We start from the raw sequence: 15,599 nt of genomic DNA on the forward strand, positions 1-15,599 counted from the left end.
GAGCTCCTGTCCTCCCCAGGTCTTATTATTTCCTACTTGTTTCATGAAGTTTCCTGCACTCTGCCCAAAATTTGGGTATAAGTCTCAACATCTTCTCTGATAACCTGCAGGGTAGAGCCTTTCAGATTCCCTCTGTGGTAGGCTTCTGTCCTGTTCCCTGTTTTCTCCCTCTTCTGATGTTCATCTCTTTGCCTTTCTGAATGAGGATTCAGCATCTTAGCCAGAGGCCTCCTCCTTCATATGTTTATTTAGTTGTGCAGATTTTAGTATATTTATCTTATATTATATGTCTAATATCCACTTATGAGTGAGTATATACCCTGTATATCTTTCTGCTTCTGGGATACCTCACTCAGGATGATCTTTTCCAGTCCCCACCATTTGCCCACAAATTTCATGATTTCCTTGTTTTAATTGCTAAGTAATATCCCTTTGTGTAAATATACCTCAGTTTCTTATCCATTCCACCATTGAGGGCCATCTGGGTTGTTTCCAGCTTCTGGCTATTATAAATAAAGCTGCTACAAACATGATTGAACAAATGTCCTTGTTGTATACTTGAGCACCTTTTGGATATATGCCTAGAAGTGGTATAGGTGGATCTTGAGGTAGCACTACTTTTCAACCTAAGGTATTTCTGGCATACATATACACACACATTTCTTCTCCTTTGTAGAGAGCCTGACATGGGGATCCTTATAGAATAAGCAAATGTGGCCCTGTAATCAACTATGCCTCTAGGGAATGCATGTTTTCTCTCAGTGGAGGCTAATTTCTCCCAGCTAGCATCTTTATTACTGTTGAGTTACAATATTGAGTTACAAGTATTCTTCATGAATGGACCTAGAGGATATATTTATCCATATTTTCACATATATTTAAATTTCTATTTCTGTACATTGAAAACTGTGAACTAATTCAGTACTTCTGCTTCAGCCTAGAAATCTAGCATTTGCGTATTCCATGTTGTAATGGTCTTCTCAGTTAGAATTCAGGCTTTGCACACACACACACACACACACACACCTCATTTATATTTTGCTGTTGTTTATAGTGAATTGTTTTCTCTCCCTACTGAGGCTATTTCTTCTTTTCACATCCTGCTCCCTCATTTCCAGCCCTGTTGGATCTAAAAGCCCATGTTAGGATGCCACCACACAGGGTCTGCCCAACTTGATTGTGCTCTGATGTGCTTGTGCTTATGATGGATTCTGTGGACACCACTTATCTTTCTGCTCATGCTCTGACCTCGCACTTAGGCATCTTCACCTTCACTCCCTTTCCATCTTAATGCTCAAGGCCACTTTGTTCCTTCAACTTTGACCCACAGTTTCTGATACAATGTGTTTGGCTTTGGCAATTCTCTGACCACATGAACAAAGGGAAGATTTCTTTCTTTCCTTTTGTTTTTTAAATGAAACTCAGACTGTTGCATAAATTATAATCTGAAGTGTGAAATGTTTACTATTTACTGTTATATTTTGTGTAATTTATGTGGTTTATTCAAGCATAATCTTTGTGCGAAAAATTAGGCAAACAGTTCAGTGGTTTTAAGCAATTATATGCACTAGTATAATCACTACCAGAACCAAGATACTGTACATTTTCTTCCCTATAAAAAATACTCTTATAAAGCAGGGCATGGTGGTTCATGCCTGTAATCCCAGCACTCAGAGAGGCATCTGCAGTCAAATCTTTGTGAGTGCTAGGCCAGGCTGGTCTAAAAAGAGATCCCAAGATAACCAAGGATACACAGAGAAGTTCTGTCTTGAAAAACAAAACAAAACAAAACAAAACAAAAGTCCTCTTATGCTCTTTTGCAGTCTGTTTTGTCCTTGTGTTCTCCTGGTTGAAGATCTGCTTTCTGTCTGTATGATTTTGTTGTTTGTAGAGTGGCATATAAATAGAATCAGATATTTAAAAAAAATGTTTGGCTTATTTCCCACTTTGATTCATACACTGAGATTAACCCATGTTGTATAATTTTACCCTTGCATTGCTCCCCTTTCCCTTCAGTGTTGATTATTGAACTGAGTGCCTCACCCATGCTAATCATGTACACTACCACAGAGCTATAATCATTGATTGCTGTTCCTTCCCTTCCCTTTCCTTTCCCACCCCTCCCCTCCCCTCCCCTTCCCTTTCCAATACCTTTCACTTCCCTTTTCCATCCCATCCATTTTCCTCTCCCTTCCCCTCATTTCCTTTTTTTCTTTTTCCTTCCTTTTCCTTTCCCATTCCGACCCCTTCCCCTCCCTTCCCTTTCTCTTTCCTTCCCTTCCATTTCTTTTCCCTTCCATTTCTCTTCTCTTTCCTTTACCATCCCTTCCCTCCCCTTCCATTCCTTCCCTTTCCAATCCCTTCTGTTCCACTTTCCCTTCCCTTCCTTCCCCTTCCCATGCTTTCCATTCCCCTTCCCCTTCTCTTTCACTTCCCTTCCTTCCACTTTCCCATCCCTTCCATTCCTTTTTCCCTTCCCTTCCTTTTTCTTTTTCTTCCCTTCCCTTTCCCATCACTTTCCTTTTTTCTTCACTTCTCTTTCCCATCCTTTCCATTCCCATTCTCTTCCCTTTCCCTTCCTTTATTTTCCCTTTCCTTCCCTTTGCCTTCCCCATTCCCTTCCATTCATTTTCCCTTTTCCTATCCCTTCCCTTTCCCTTTCCTTCACTTTCTTTCCCTTCCATTTCCCTTCTTGTTCCCTTTTACTGGGTATGGTATATGATTTCCACATAGGAAAGCACAAAGTGAGCAATCAAAATTGTCAATCCAGAATTTATGGAAGAATATCCTGGGTACTGGGAGGGTGTTAGTACCTTGAGAAAATGCTTTAAGAGAGGGATGGTTCTTGTTTTGAATATGAGAAGCTTCCTCTGAACAAGTTCATCAAATCATTCTTATTTGATACAATGTGTAAATATAATGTATTGCTTTGCCATGTTCCACAACTTCTAGCTGAAAATATTCTATTCACCATGCAGAAAAATTAGTTATATCACTACAGAATACATGAACATTTACCTGTGTATGTTGGTTTAAGTTCAACAAATAAACACCAAATAGTACCACGTTTTAATTAGCTGGGTGTTTTTCTATAAAAACAACAACAACAACAAACATCAGATATCTTTCTTTCCTTCCTTCCTTTCCTCTTCTTCCTCCTCCACTTCTTGCTTTTTCTATTTGCCCATGCGTGTATGCCTTCAGGCCAGCAGATGTGGCTAGAGCCTTATGAACTAAGTCCCTAACACTATAACCACTAAACACAGAGCACCTTACCTACTCAGCCCCCAGCACCCTAAACATTATTTATAGTTTCCTGCCTGATCATGCATCCAGAGGCCAGCAGAGGGCGCCAGAACGTCCTATACTAGGTCGTGCACAACCTGACCCCGAGTTTGGCGGGAGAGGGGGGACGTGGGGAAGGGCGGCGTACACCCATTTCCCCCAAGATGCATGCAGGCATGATGGGAGCGGGAGAGCTGTGCCCCTCTCTTCCCGCCATTCCCCTGCCTACAGTTCTGCCCCAGGCACAAGCTGGCGAATGGACAGCGGGCTCGTGATGTACAACTCTTTCAAACAGTTTGGGAGAGGAAGGATGCTAACCTGGGAATGCTGTCCGCGATATTGGCGCACCTATCACGGAAGTCCCGCCCCTTCTGGCTTCGATTCCATATCCGCCCTGAAGAGAGCGAAGACTTCCGGGCGTGGAGGCTTGGGGTCACCCTCCTTCCCCACCTCTCACTTCCAGCCATCTCCCTGGCCCCCACCACTGAAATTTAAACACAAAGCTTCTAGTCACGAGGGACTTTTATCCTTTGTTTCTGAAATTGGAGCGCTCCCAACTCAGCGAATTACCTACAGTCCCAAGATGCATTGCGGCAGAAGGCCACCTACCTAAGAACTACAAACATGGCTTCTGAGCAAGGACTTCTGGGATTATACCTGAGAACTACAAAAATGGTTTGCTTGCAATCACGCCTACAGCATGACCTATGGCTCGGGTGCCGCCTACAAATCCCAGAATTCCCCTTGTGCGGTTCCCAGCATCACGTGCCAGCGTTCACTACGAGGAGTCCGGAAGTAGGCCCCTGTAGACTCCTCACACCTTTGCTAGTCTGTGGCACATCGTCGTCCTCAGAGCCCACACAGCATTTCCCGTGGCCCCGGTGTCTGTGAATCTCCCAGGCATGCCAGAGTGTCCATGGGATCACTATTGTCCAGGAGTTTTGTGAGGTCATCGCCCCGCCCAGGAGGCTGCTACACACAGGACCTGTTCCTGCTGCTGCTACAGTAAAAAATGTCCAGTCCTTGGTAAATGGAGCAGTCGCCCTTGTGTCTCTGACCGTTTGATTACATCTTTTGAAATCAGTCACGGATAATAAATCTCTTTCAAATATGAAAATAAAATGTTGAGTATGGCGGCCTATGCCTGTCATCCCAGCATTACTGCAGGCAGTGACAGGTAGCTCTTTGAGTTTTATTTACCCCCAAATCCCACAATTGGGTGAATTGTAGCTCTTTTGTGTGACAGTGATTATTTTTATTTTTTAAAATTATTTTTAAAATTACATGACGAACTTCTGGAGGGATGGCTCAATGGTTAAAGTGGTGCCCGTCGTTCTTGATGGACCTAAGTTCAATTCCCAACACCTATTACTGCTTGTGAATGCAGTTCCAAGGTATCTGACACCCTCAAACAGGAAGGCTAAAATATGTTTTTTCTAAAATTTAAAAAAAAAATTTCTTAATCATGAGAATAAAAGCCCTGATCTAAGAAGGACTGTGAATATGTCAGGGTCAGCAATGTTTGGTTTAAAGTCTGCATACACAGATACACAAGATAATAATAATCAGAGGTCCCCTCATTCACCCACTCAAAAATCTCATAAAAAGATTAGGATATAAGAACACCTCCCTTAAAAATATCCGTAAAAGTCTAAGGTTTTGCCAGCCATTTTGGCACAAGCCTTTAATCCAGGCACATGAGAGGCAGATGCAGGCCCATCTTTGTAAGTTCAATGTTGGCCTGGTTGACAAAGAGAGTCCAGCACAGACAGTCCTACACAATGAAACCTGGTCTTAAACAAAAACAAAACAAAAAATAAAATTAAAACATAAAATTTAAGCCAGGTTTGGTGGCACAGGCCCTAAATCCAAGCATTCTAGCAGGCAGAAGCAGGATAATCTCAATGAGTTCAAGGTCAGCCTGGTCTACAGATGTAATCCAAGATACCCAGGGCCAAAATGAGAAACCCTGTCTCAAAATACCAAATCATTCATATATGCTTTATACATAGACAGAGAAATTTATTCTATCAGTTCTTTCATGTAGAGAGCCTTCACTAGTACAGCTTTCTCTTTTCTTCATCTTCCCATTGAGGAAGAAGTTTTACCTGATGGTAGTACCTCAAAGTGTCATATTTTTCCTGCTTTTTTTTCTCCTGGGTTGTCTCTTATCTTCCAGGAGAAAAGTGGCCGCTGTTTACCTGACCCCAGTGTGAAGTCACAGAACAAAAATCTCCTTGCATTTTCTAAAATCTCTCTTTAATTCTTAATACTCTTGGCACCCTTCCACCTATGGGAAAGACTGTTTACTCTGCTATAGGTTGAATAATGGTCGTGCCATTATTCCACCTGATTCCAGGAGGAAGAGGGAAATTGCATCCTGAGTGCTGGAGGACAGAGGGTGGGTTAGGGGAGGACAGGCACAAATGATGATGAAATGCAAATCTTTGCAGATCTGAAGAAGGTTTGGTACTAAAAGGAAAACGTGGGCTAGGAATCATTAAACCTTGTCCCTTCAGTACACTGTAACCCTAAAGGAGGCGCTCATGTCACTCAAGACTCCCTGGCCAATCAGATGCTATCATCCCGTCAGAGGAAGAGGTGGGTTCTTCCTGGTGCCATGCTACATGTTCGCTCTGTTGCTGAGCGTGATCGAATTGTTGGTTACATAGGTAACAAAAGTTCTGTCTTTTGCTCTTGTATGAACGCTGCTCCTGTGTGTTTTTGAGGGGATTTCAGACAACTTCCAAAGTCGCAACATGGTGAGTGTGTGGCCTCTGCCCCCAACCTGGTTGAGCAGGAGGCTGAATGGCAGGAGCAGCTGGGTAGGAACAGGCAGCCAGAATCAGGCACAGGAGAGGTCCCTTTTCCTAGCCCTGAACACAGCGGGGCATCTGATATATTGCCTATATTGGATTCAGATTAGGAGCAGAGAAAATTCATTTCCGGAACAGAAGGTTAAAATGAAAGTTTATTTTTCTGAGCTCAGGGAGGCATCCAGGTCAGGATCTGAACGGTGCCGAGGAATAAGCTTTATTGTATATTTAAAGGGTTAAATCCACAAGGAGAGGGACCCTTGGTGAGTGCTGAGGTCATCCCGTCAGATTTTAACATTGTGAGGCAAAGGAGTTTCTGTTGGAGGCTGTGCTGATCCAGACCACTGGGCTCAAGGCCTTTAACTGTTTTCCAAGACATTCAGTCAGGAATCCAAGGCCCTTAATTTATATCTCTGGATATGTGGTCCGAAGTTCAAGTGATAAAGCAACAAAGAAGTGTGTCCTCTGTCCATAGTAATGCAGGGCTTTGTAAGCGATATATTTTTACAATTTAGTCACCTCAGTTAAGGTAACAGCAAGTTTTACCAGTTAACTGATAATTAGGAAAATGTTTCAAGGGGTTGGGTGGGAGATGGCGCTGCAAGCTTAGAAAAGTGAAATTAGTTTAATCTTGCTAGTAAAATGGAAGAGCAAAATGGATGAACTGCTTGGAGAAGACTGGGGCTCAGGAGGCTGCCTCCATACACATTAAGGGGCTGCATGTTCACAATGTATTTGCAGTAGGGTACTTGAATGTAGAAATATTCTTGGTAGGATGCAAACTCAGAGAGGCCAAGTTTCTAGTATCTTTTCCAAGTTCTGTCTTTGGCATTTAACATTTAGGTATATGATTCATTTGGAGTTATTTTCATGGAGGTTGTAAATAACCAATGTCTCTCAAGTGTACATGGTGTTATGTGGTTAGATGGGTCAGATTTCACATCTTGTGTTGTAATAGGTGTGACAGGAAACATATAAAATTAGTATTTAACATTGTTTTGTTTATGGACATCAGGGGGACTAGGTTTGCCTGCAACCTAGTCCAAATTGCAGGTTCTAGGCTATCTCCATGCATGTTCCTTGGTTGGAATATGAGTCCCTGGGGAGACCACTGTGTTCAAATTTTCTGGTTCTGTTGTTCTCCTTGGGGGACAATGAGGGGCTAGAGCACAATAGCCTACCTTTCTGGTGATTTCTATTTACACAGAGAGGTCTAGAGCATGTAGACTCTGTTTGAAAAAATGTCAGTAGTAACTAGAAGGTAATTTGCACAGCGGAGGAGAAGGTCACCTTGAGTTGTTTTCATGGGAGTTGTGATGTTTGTGTTTATTTAATTTCTATATGTATACAACCATAGGTAACATTGGTCTGCTTCACACATTTTTGTATCTCGATGGACATTTGACTAGATTATTTGGCTTATGTTCTTGGCATTTTTGCTTTATTCTTTCACAAATATTGTGCACAGTCTTCATTGTTTTTGCTATATATTCAGTGTAGACGTCATATTTTGTCTGTGTGTAACATGTCTTCTTTTTTTAATTTTTTTATTTTTTATTAATTACAGTTTATTCACTTTGTATCCCCCCATAAGCTCCTCCCTACTCCCCTCCCAGCCCCACACTCCTCCCTCTTCTTCTTGCTTGTTTCTCCCACGTCCACTGATAGGGGAGACCCTCCTCTCATTCTTTTTTATCTTAGTCTATCAAATCCCATCAGGAATGGCTGCATTGTCATCTTCTGTAGCCTGGTAGGGCTGCTCTCCCCTCAGGGGGAGGTGATCAAAGAACAGGCCTATCAGATTATGTCAGAGGCAGTCCCTCTTCCCATTACTATGGAACCCACTTGGATATGCTGTCATGGATTACATCTGTGCAGGGGTTCTAGGCTATCTCCATGCATGTTCCTTGGTTGGAATATGAGTCCCTGGGGAGACCACTGTGTTCAAATTTTCTGGTTCTGTTGTTCTCCTTGTGGGGTTCCTGTCCTCTCCAGATCTTACTATTTCCCACTTCTTACTTAGGATTCCATGCACTTTTCCCATCAGTTGGCCTTAAGTCTCAGTGTCTGCTTTGATGGTCTGTAGGGCAGAGCCTTTTTCTTAATCCTGCTGAGAATTCTGAGGTTTTTTTTCACATGGTAAATTTAGTTGTCAGCATGACATCATAAATTTGCTCATTGCCACCATCCAAAAAAAAAATGCATGGACTGGACCTAGGAATCCTACACGTCTAGCTGATGGGCAGGTTTGTCTTCATGTAGGTCACCTAGCATTTAAAATGGGCACTGTCTGTGACCTGAAAACACTTGCCTGTTTTTGAATCAATTTGCGCTAGCTGGGCAGCCTTCTCTGGCCTCAGTGGAGGAAGATGCACTTAGTTTGTATACAACTTGATATGTTGAGGAGAGTTGGTATGGGGAAGCTCCATTTGCTTGAGAAGAAGGGAGGAGGAGTAAAGGAAGAGGGTGGGAGGATGCTACCAGAAGGAGAGGAGGTATGGAGCTGCAAGCAGGATATAAATAAACTAATGAGAAAATGGCTGGTTTCTATGTAAGTGAGAGACTGTGCTGACTGATTATTTCTATTGAAGGCTCTTCAATTGAGTGTAGTAATATCCTTGAGCAAGTGGCCCTGGGCTGGATAAGAGAGCTAGCTGAGCATGAGATAATAAGGAAAAAAAAGAGCAAGGCAGGACACAATATTTGCCATGGTTTTTGCCTTAGTTTTCTTGGAACTTGAGTTTCTATCCTAGGCCTCCAAAATGGTAGAATGTGGTCAGATAAGACCAAACAAGTAAACCCATTCATGACCTGAGATGTTTGTGGTTAGGGGATTCAATCACAGCAGCACAGTAGTGGGTTAAGAGAAAAAAAAGGTATGCCAAAAGTGACTTTCCTCCTGGACAGACCTGAGAATGTTCTCTTTTCAGAGGAATGTGGAAAATATCAGGTCTTGAGATGGCAAAATTCCAGAGCTTAATTGGCTCTTCCTGTAGGATGTGGAAGTTCAGAATGTTGAATGTAGGGCATACAGAGTAAGTGGGGATCATAAGATTTCAGTGGAAAATAGACTCCATGGAAGCTAGAGGTCATTTGTGTGGTAATTTGGCCCCAGGTCATTCTTACTCTGCTCATGTTCTAAGAAATTAAATAAGGTAGAATTAAAAATTAGCGACTGATTTCTTAGGTGGAGATATTTGTTTTCAAACCTGGTTTGGATATTAGTAATTACTCAAGGCTACATTTGAAATCTTGATTCTTGAATGAGAGCCTTTTGAGTACAACCCAAAGGATGGAAGATGTATGAGCAATATGTTCTGTGTTGTGAACATATTTTAGCAATGTTAATATTAAAATGCTTAATAGAATATATGTATGTATTGTTTGAAGTTACATCCATTTTTATGTTCTCATTTGTTACTATTAAAATGTTAATATTAACATGCTTAATAAAATATATTAAAATGATTAATAGAATGTGTATGTATGTATTATTTGAGGTTTCATGCTTCTTCATGTTCTCATTTGTTACTATATGGCTCATCATGCTGAAGTTTTGCCCTGTAAGAAAATTATCTAGAGGTGCTAGATAATGTAAGAACAGTGAGATTTATTTCAAAAAAGCATGTGTACATGTGTAGTATGACTGTATTCTTAGGCCAAGACAGTTATATGAAGTCTTGATGACATTTTGGGGGGTTGATTTTGACCATTCTTATTTGATGATCAATGTCATGTTGCCAGTTTGCACTCTGGATTGTTCAGAGTGTATTAATATTTTTCTGTTTTTTATTTATTATATCATTCATTTTGTATCACAGCTGCAGCCCCTCGTTTATCCCCTCCCAATCCCCCTGTCCCTCTCTCTGAGCATCTTAATTTTTTTTAATTATTTTGTTTTTTGACTTTACATCCAAAGGGTTATCCCTCCTTCATCTGCTCTCTGTCCACCGTCACCCTTCTGCCTCTCCTCTAAGAAAATGGAGTCCTCCTCTCCTGATTGCAGCCAACAAGTCACATCAGGACTGAGCATATCCTCATCCACAGAGGCCAGGCAAGGGACTCCTGACAGGGAGAGGTGATCTAAAAGCAGGCAGTAGATCATATTAGAAAGATTTCTATCCATTTACCACTGAACCCACATGGACCAAGATGTCCATAGTACAGATAAGTTCAAGAGACCTATTTCCAGAACATGCATCAGGCTCCTAAGTTGATGTCTCATTTTCTGTAAGACTCCCCCCGGTGTCTGGGTTACCTGTCTCTGTTGGTCCTCTTCTGGCTTCCTATCCTCTTAAGGTTCTTCCATCTTTCCCCCAGTACTTCCATAAGATCCCCAGAGATCCACCCATGCTTAGCTGCAAGTTCCAGCATCTGTCTTCATTGGCTGCTAGATGAAGCCTCTGAGGTAACAGGCATAATTAGGCTCTTTTCTACAAGCACGGCAAAGCAACATTTACAGTTTCATTGGCTGGCTCTCTAGTGTAAGGTGGGTCTCAGGTTGGCCCAATTATTGGTTGGACTTTCCCTCAATCTTTGTTCCCTCATTATCCCTAAACTTCTTGTAAGCAGGGTAATTTTTGGATCTTGGGTTTTGTGGTCCAGTTGTTGTTCCCTCTCTCCACTAGTCCTGACTGACTAGGAGGTGGTCACTTCATTTTCCATATTTCTTTTCCCCTGCCCCTTCGTTAGAAGTCTCAGCTAGAGTCAAACCCATTCATACCCAGGTCCTCTCAGGAACCTTCCCTGTCAAATAACTCCAAAGAGAAACCCCCTCAGTCTCCCTTCTTGTTCTCAGCCCTCTCACCTCCTACTACAATTCTCCCCACGTCTGATACCCACATTTGTTTCCCTCCCCATTCCAACTTCTGCCCAGTTCCCTCTCTTCATCCACTTATGTCTGTTCTGTATTTTATTCTGAGTGACATTCTGCCAACCTCCCACAAACCCTTTTTACTTAGCTTCTTTGGGTGTGTGGATTGTAGTATGCTTATCCTGTATTATGGGTCTAATATCTGCTTATAAGCAATGCGTTTCTTTCTCTGCCTAGGTTACGTCTCTCAGGATGATGTTTTCTCGTTTGATCCATTTGCCTGAAATTTTCATGATTTCTTATTTTTAATAACTAAGGAGTATTCCATTGTGTAAATGTATTAGTAGTTCTTTATCCATTCTTCAATTTCTGGCCATTATGAATAAAACAGCTATGAACATAGTAGAACAAATGTCCTTGTTCTATAATGGAATATCTTTTGGATGTATTCCCTGAAGTAGTATAGATGGGTATTTAGGTAGAACTATGCCCAATTTTCTGAGAATGCGCCAGTTTGATTACCAGAGAATTGCACTCCCATCAGACCTGGAGGAAAGTTCCCTTTTCTCTACATCCTCACCAAAATGTGTTGTCACTTGAGTTTTTTATCTTAGCAATTTCATTGGTGTAAGATGGAATCTTAGAGCCATTTTGATTTCCATTTGTCTGATGGCTAAGGACTTTGATCTTTTCTTTAAGTGTTTCTCAGCCATTTGAGATTCTTCTGTTATGACTTCTCAGTTTAGCTCTGAAACCCAGTTTTAAATTGGTTTATTTGATTTGTTGGTGTTTAATTTCTTATGTTCTTTGCATATTTGGGATATTACCTTTCTGTCTGATGTAGGGTTGGTGTAGATATTTTCCCAATCTGTTGACTGCTGTTTTGTTCTATTGATAGTGTCCTTTGACTTATAGAAGCTTTTCAGTTTCTTGAGATCCCGTTTATTAATTGTTGATCTCAGAGCCTGTGCTGTTGTTCTCCTGTGTTAATGCGTTTACACTTTTCTACACCTTGTCTTCTAAATGATTTAGAGTTTCTGGTTTTATGTCAAGCTCTTTGATCCCTTGGACTTGAGTTTCTGCGGGGTGATACAAAGGGTCTATTTTCATTTTTCTACATGCAGACATCTAGTTAGAGCACCACCATTTGTTGAAGATAACTGTCTTTTTTCCATTGTATGATTTTGGCTTCTTTGTTGAAAGTAAAGTTCCAATACGAGTGTGGTTTTATTTCTGTGTTCTTATTCCAATTGGACAAGGTTTTCTGCTATCAAGAGTATTTTATTTTTCCATTTTAAGTCAATGTTTGCTCTTTCAAGGTTTGTAAAGAATTATGTTGGAATGTTGTAGGGAAATGGATTGAACCTGGAGACTCCATATTTTAAGAATGCTCTTTTAGAGAAAGGGGATAAAGGGAGCGTTTGGGAGGGGAGAAGCATGTGTGCTACAGGGAGGATACAAAGTGAATAAATTGTAATTAATAAAATATTTTAAAAAGAATGCTGTTTTTCTATGTTAATCCTATCTATCCATGAGTTTGGGAGATCTTTCCATCTTTTGATATTTTCTTCAGTTTCTTTCTTTAAAGACTTCAAATTCTATTCATAGAGGTCGTTCACTTCATGTTGTTTGTAGCTACTGTTCAGGGTGTTTTTTTTTTCCAAATTTCATTCTCAGCCCATTTTTCATTTGTATACAGAAGGATTAATGAAATTTTTAGTGAGTTGTGTTCCCAGCCATTTTGTGGAATGTGTATAACAGCTGTAGGAGTTTTCTGGTAGAATTTCTTTAGTCACCTAGGTATACTAGTAAATCATCTGTGAATAATGATACTTTCAATTTTTCCTTTCCAATTTATATCTCCTTGATAACCTTCAGTGGTCTTATTGCTTTACCAGGACTTAAGGAGTATTTTGAAGAGATATGGAGAGGGGAGGCATCCTGTACCTCATATGAGTGGAATTTCTTTAAGTGTCTCTCCAAATAATTTGATGTTAGCTCTCACCTTGCTTTTTACTGCCTTTATTATGTTAAGTATGTGCCTGATTCTTTATATGCCTGATTTCTGCAAGTATTTTAACATGAAGGGGTGTTAGATTTTGTCAAAGGCTTTTTCTCATCTAATGAGATGATCATGTGATCTTGATCTTTCAGTTTGTTTATATGGTGGATTACATTGATGTATTTTCATATGTTGAAACATCCCTGTATCCCTGAGATGAAGCCATTTTTTTTCATTGTTTATATCTTTGATGTGTGCTTGGATTTGTTTTGCGAGTATTTTATTGAACATATTTGTGTCTCAAACAGCTAATAGCTGTCACGTGGGTGCTAGGAATTTAGCTGGAAGAACAGACAGTGTTCTTAACCACTGAACCATACCTCCATCCCCCATGTTGCTTATTTATGATCAACATTTAAATTGCTAATATTTTCATCTCTCCTTTTGTAATTGTTCAAACATACATTTCATTTTAAAAAGATCACATTAATATTACAGTTTAAAATGAGCCACTTCAGGTTTCTAGACACATATGCAAAACTGGAGTGAATGTATAACTCTTTGTAGAAACTTGAGAAAGATATTTAAGGTTTTTTGTCTTGTTTGTTTGATTAATTTTTGCATATTATTCAGGATCTTATTATGTACCCCTGAGTCTCCTGGAACTTATTGCAAAGAGCAGCCTACTACCAGCTCTTTGAAATACACCAGCCTCTGTATTCCTGAGTGATTTTGGAATTAAAGTCATCAGAAAATACACCCAGCCTGCCCATTCTTATAAGAGTCAGGAATGGTTTGTACTATTTCTCTCATGTGGGCTCAGTACTGTTGATCTCTTCTCTCTCTCTCTCTATCTATCTGTTAATTGATATTTCTCTTGCAAGGCTATATCCTACTAAAAGGATGCAGAAATTAGAGAGGTGAACCTCACTATTGAGTTTACTCCTAAAAAGAGTTGGTGATTACATTACAACTTGTGTGTCAGAAAATAAGTAAAAGAAACACCAGAATATACTGAAAATATTTTAAATGAAGGATACATTTCCAGTATTCTAAGTATCATGCTTTTTGTTGTACATGTGTGTGGATATTTTAGACAGCATGGACCTACAATGATGTGCATGTGAATTTCACTCGAGAAGACTGGGCTTTGCTGGATCCTTCCCAGAGGAATCTCTACAAAGATGTAATGCTGGAGACCTACAGGAACCTCACTGCTATAGGTAGGACAGTGAATTTTCTTTACTTTTTAAAATATGGGGAAAACTTTATTCATTATTGAAATGCTTCTGTAATTTCTCTTGAGGATGAGGAAGAATGAGGTGAATGGTTCTTTGACCATAGAACACGACTTAAATTTTATCTTATTTCCAATAATAAATCATACATTTTCTTTTACTGTATTTTAGGCCACAATTGGGAAAGTCATAATATAGAAGAGCATTTTCAAAGTTCTAGAAGACATGCAAGGTAATTTTCATTGTAAGCTGATATGAATATCATCTGAGAAAATTTTAGTATGTTCTGGAAGGTTGAAAGAGAAGGGACAGTGTAAATGAACTGTTTTAAGTGTATTTATTGATGATGACTAACTTGTTACTAAACCATGTACCTCCATGTTAGGTATTTGATGTGTGTTTGCAAGGCACTCCTCTAAGAAAGAATGCAAGAAAATCATACTTACGCAAGATCAATGTTTAAATTGTTTACTCATTAGCTCTATGAGGTAAAACTGAAATTTGTTTAGTCTCCTACAACTCAGATATTGGCAAATGTATTCACAGTAAATAGGTGATGAAAGTATATCGAAAACATTATACTAATCAACTTGTCCAAAATAAAATGGGGTTACTCATATACTTGTAGTAATATGCCTTGGTTTTGTGAGAAGGGCAGTCTTTTAGAGTCAAGAATGTTGTTGTGGAAAAACCATAATCCCTATAGCACATGTCTTTATGAACAAGAATCAAATGTGTGAATGCATCATGAAATCATGTCATTTATTATTATTCTTTTAATAGTTAGTTATATCATGATGTATCACAATGAGTTCAAGTCATTTTAATATATGTATATTGAAAGAAACAATCTACCACCCAGAAAAACTAAAAGATATAGTACTCCCCATTTTGAGTAGATGTTTAAAAATTGATACCTATTATGCGTTATATGGGTTATTTAGAGCTGCCAGCAGTACAAATAATGACACAGAGCCTTTTTAATATTTTAAAGCTTAGGCAATTTACCTGGGCAGATTCTGAACCATTTTTCCCCTAACACAAACCTAGCACAGTGTCCAAAATCATGGCGAGTTCTACCTCTTTGTTCATGTTCGTATCCATCTCTTAACCTCACTGTTATGCTGGTGAGTGGCGTGTCATTTGCTTTCTTCTTTCCAGCAACCCTCTCTCACTCAGAAGTTCTGTCCTCCATTTTGTGCCCTGCTATCACTTATTAGCTCTTTCTTATTTCCAATAGATAATTAAGGAAGCACAAATATTTACAAAATATAGGACAGGTGATCGGCCATACAACTAACAATACTATGATTTCGTCAGTAGTATTCACATATACTGCCACACTTTCACATAATATACACCAACATCAATTAACTGGTTAGTCACCTTCATTAGGAATTCTTACAAAATCACTCTGCAAAAAAATAAGTTTTAGGAATATACAA

General features: G+C 39.8%; 1 protein-coding gene across 1 annotated transcript in view; it reads left to right on the forward strand.

Moving 5' to 3' along the window:
• LOC110540592 (vomeronasal type-2 receptor 116-like) overlaps nucleotides 1-15,599 on the forward strand; it is a 317,214-nt gene that overhangs the window by 252,329 nt on the left and 49,286 nt on the right.

Source organism: Meriones unguiculatus (assembly GCF_030254825.1).
Source record: "Meriones unguiculatus strain TT.TT164.6M chromosome 13 unlocalized genomic scaffold, Bangor_MerUng_6.1 Chr13_unordered_Scaffold_40, whole genome shotgun sequence".
Lineage (NCBI taxonomy): Eukaryota > Metazoa > Chordata > Mammalia > Rodentia > Muridae > Meriones > Meriones unguiculatus.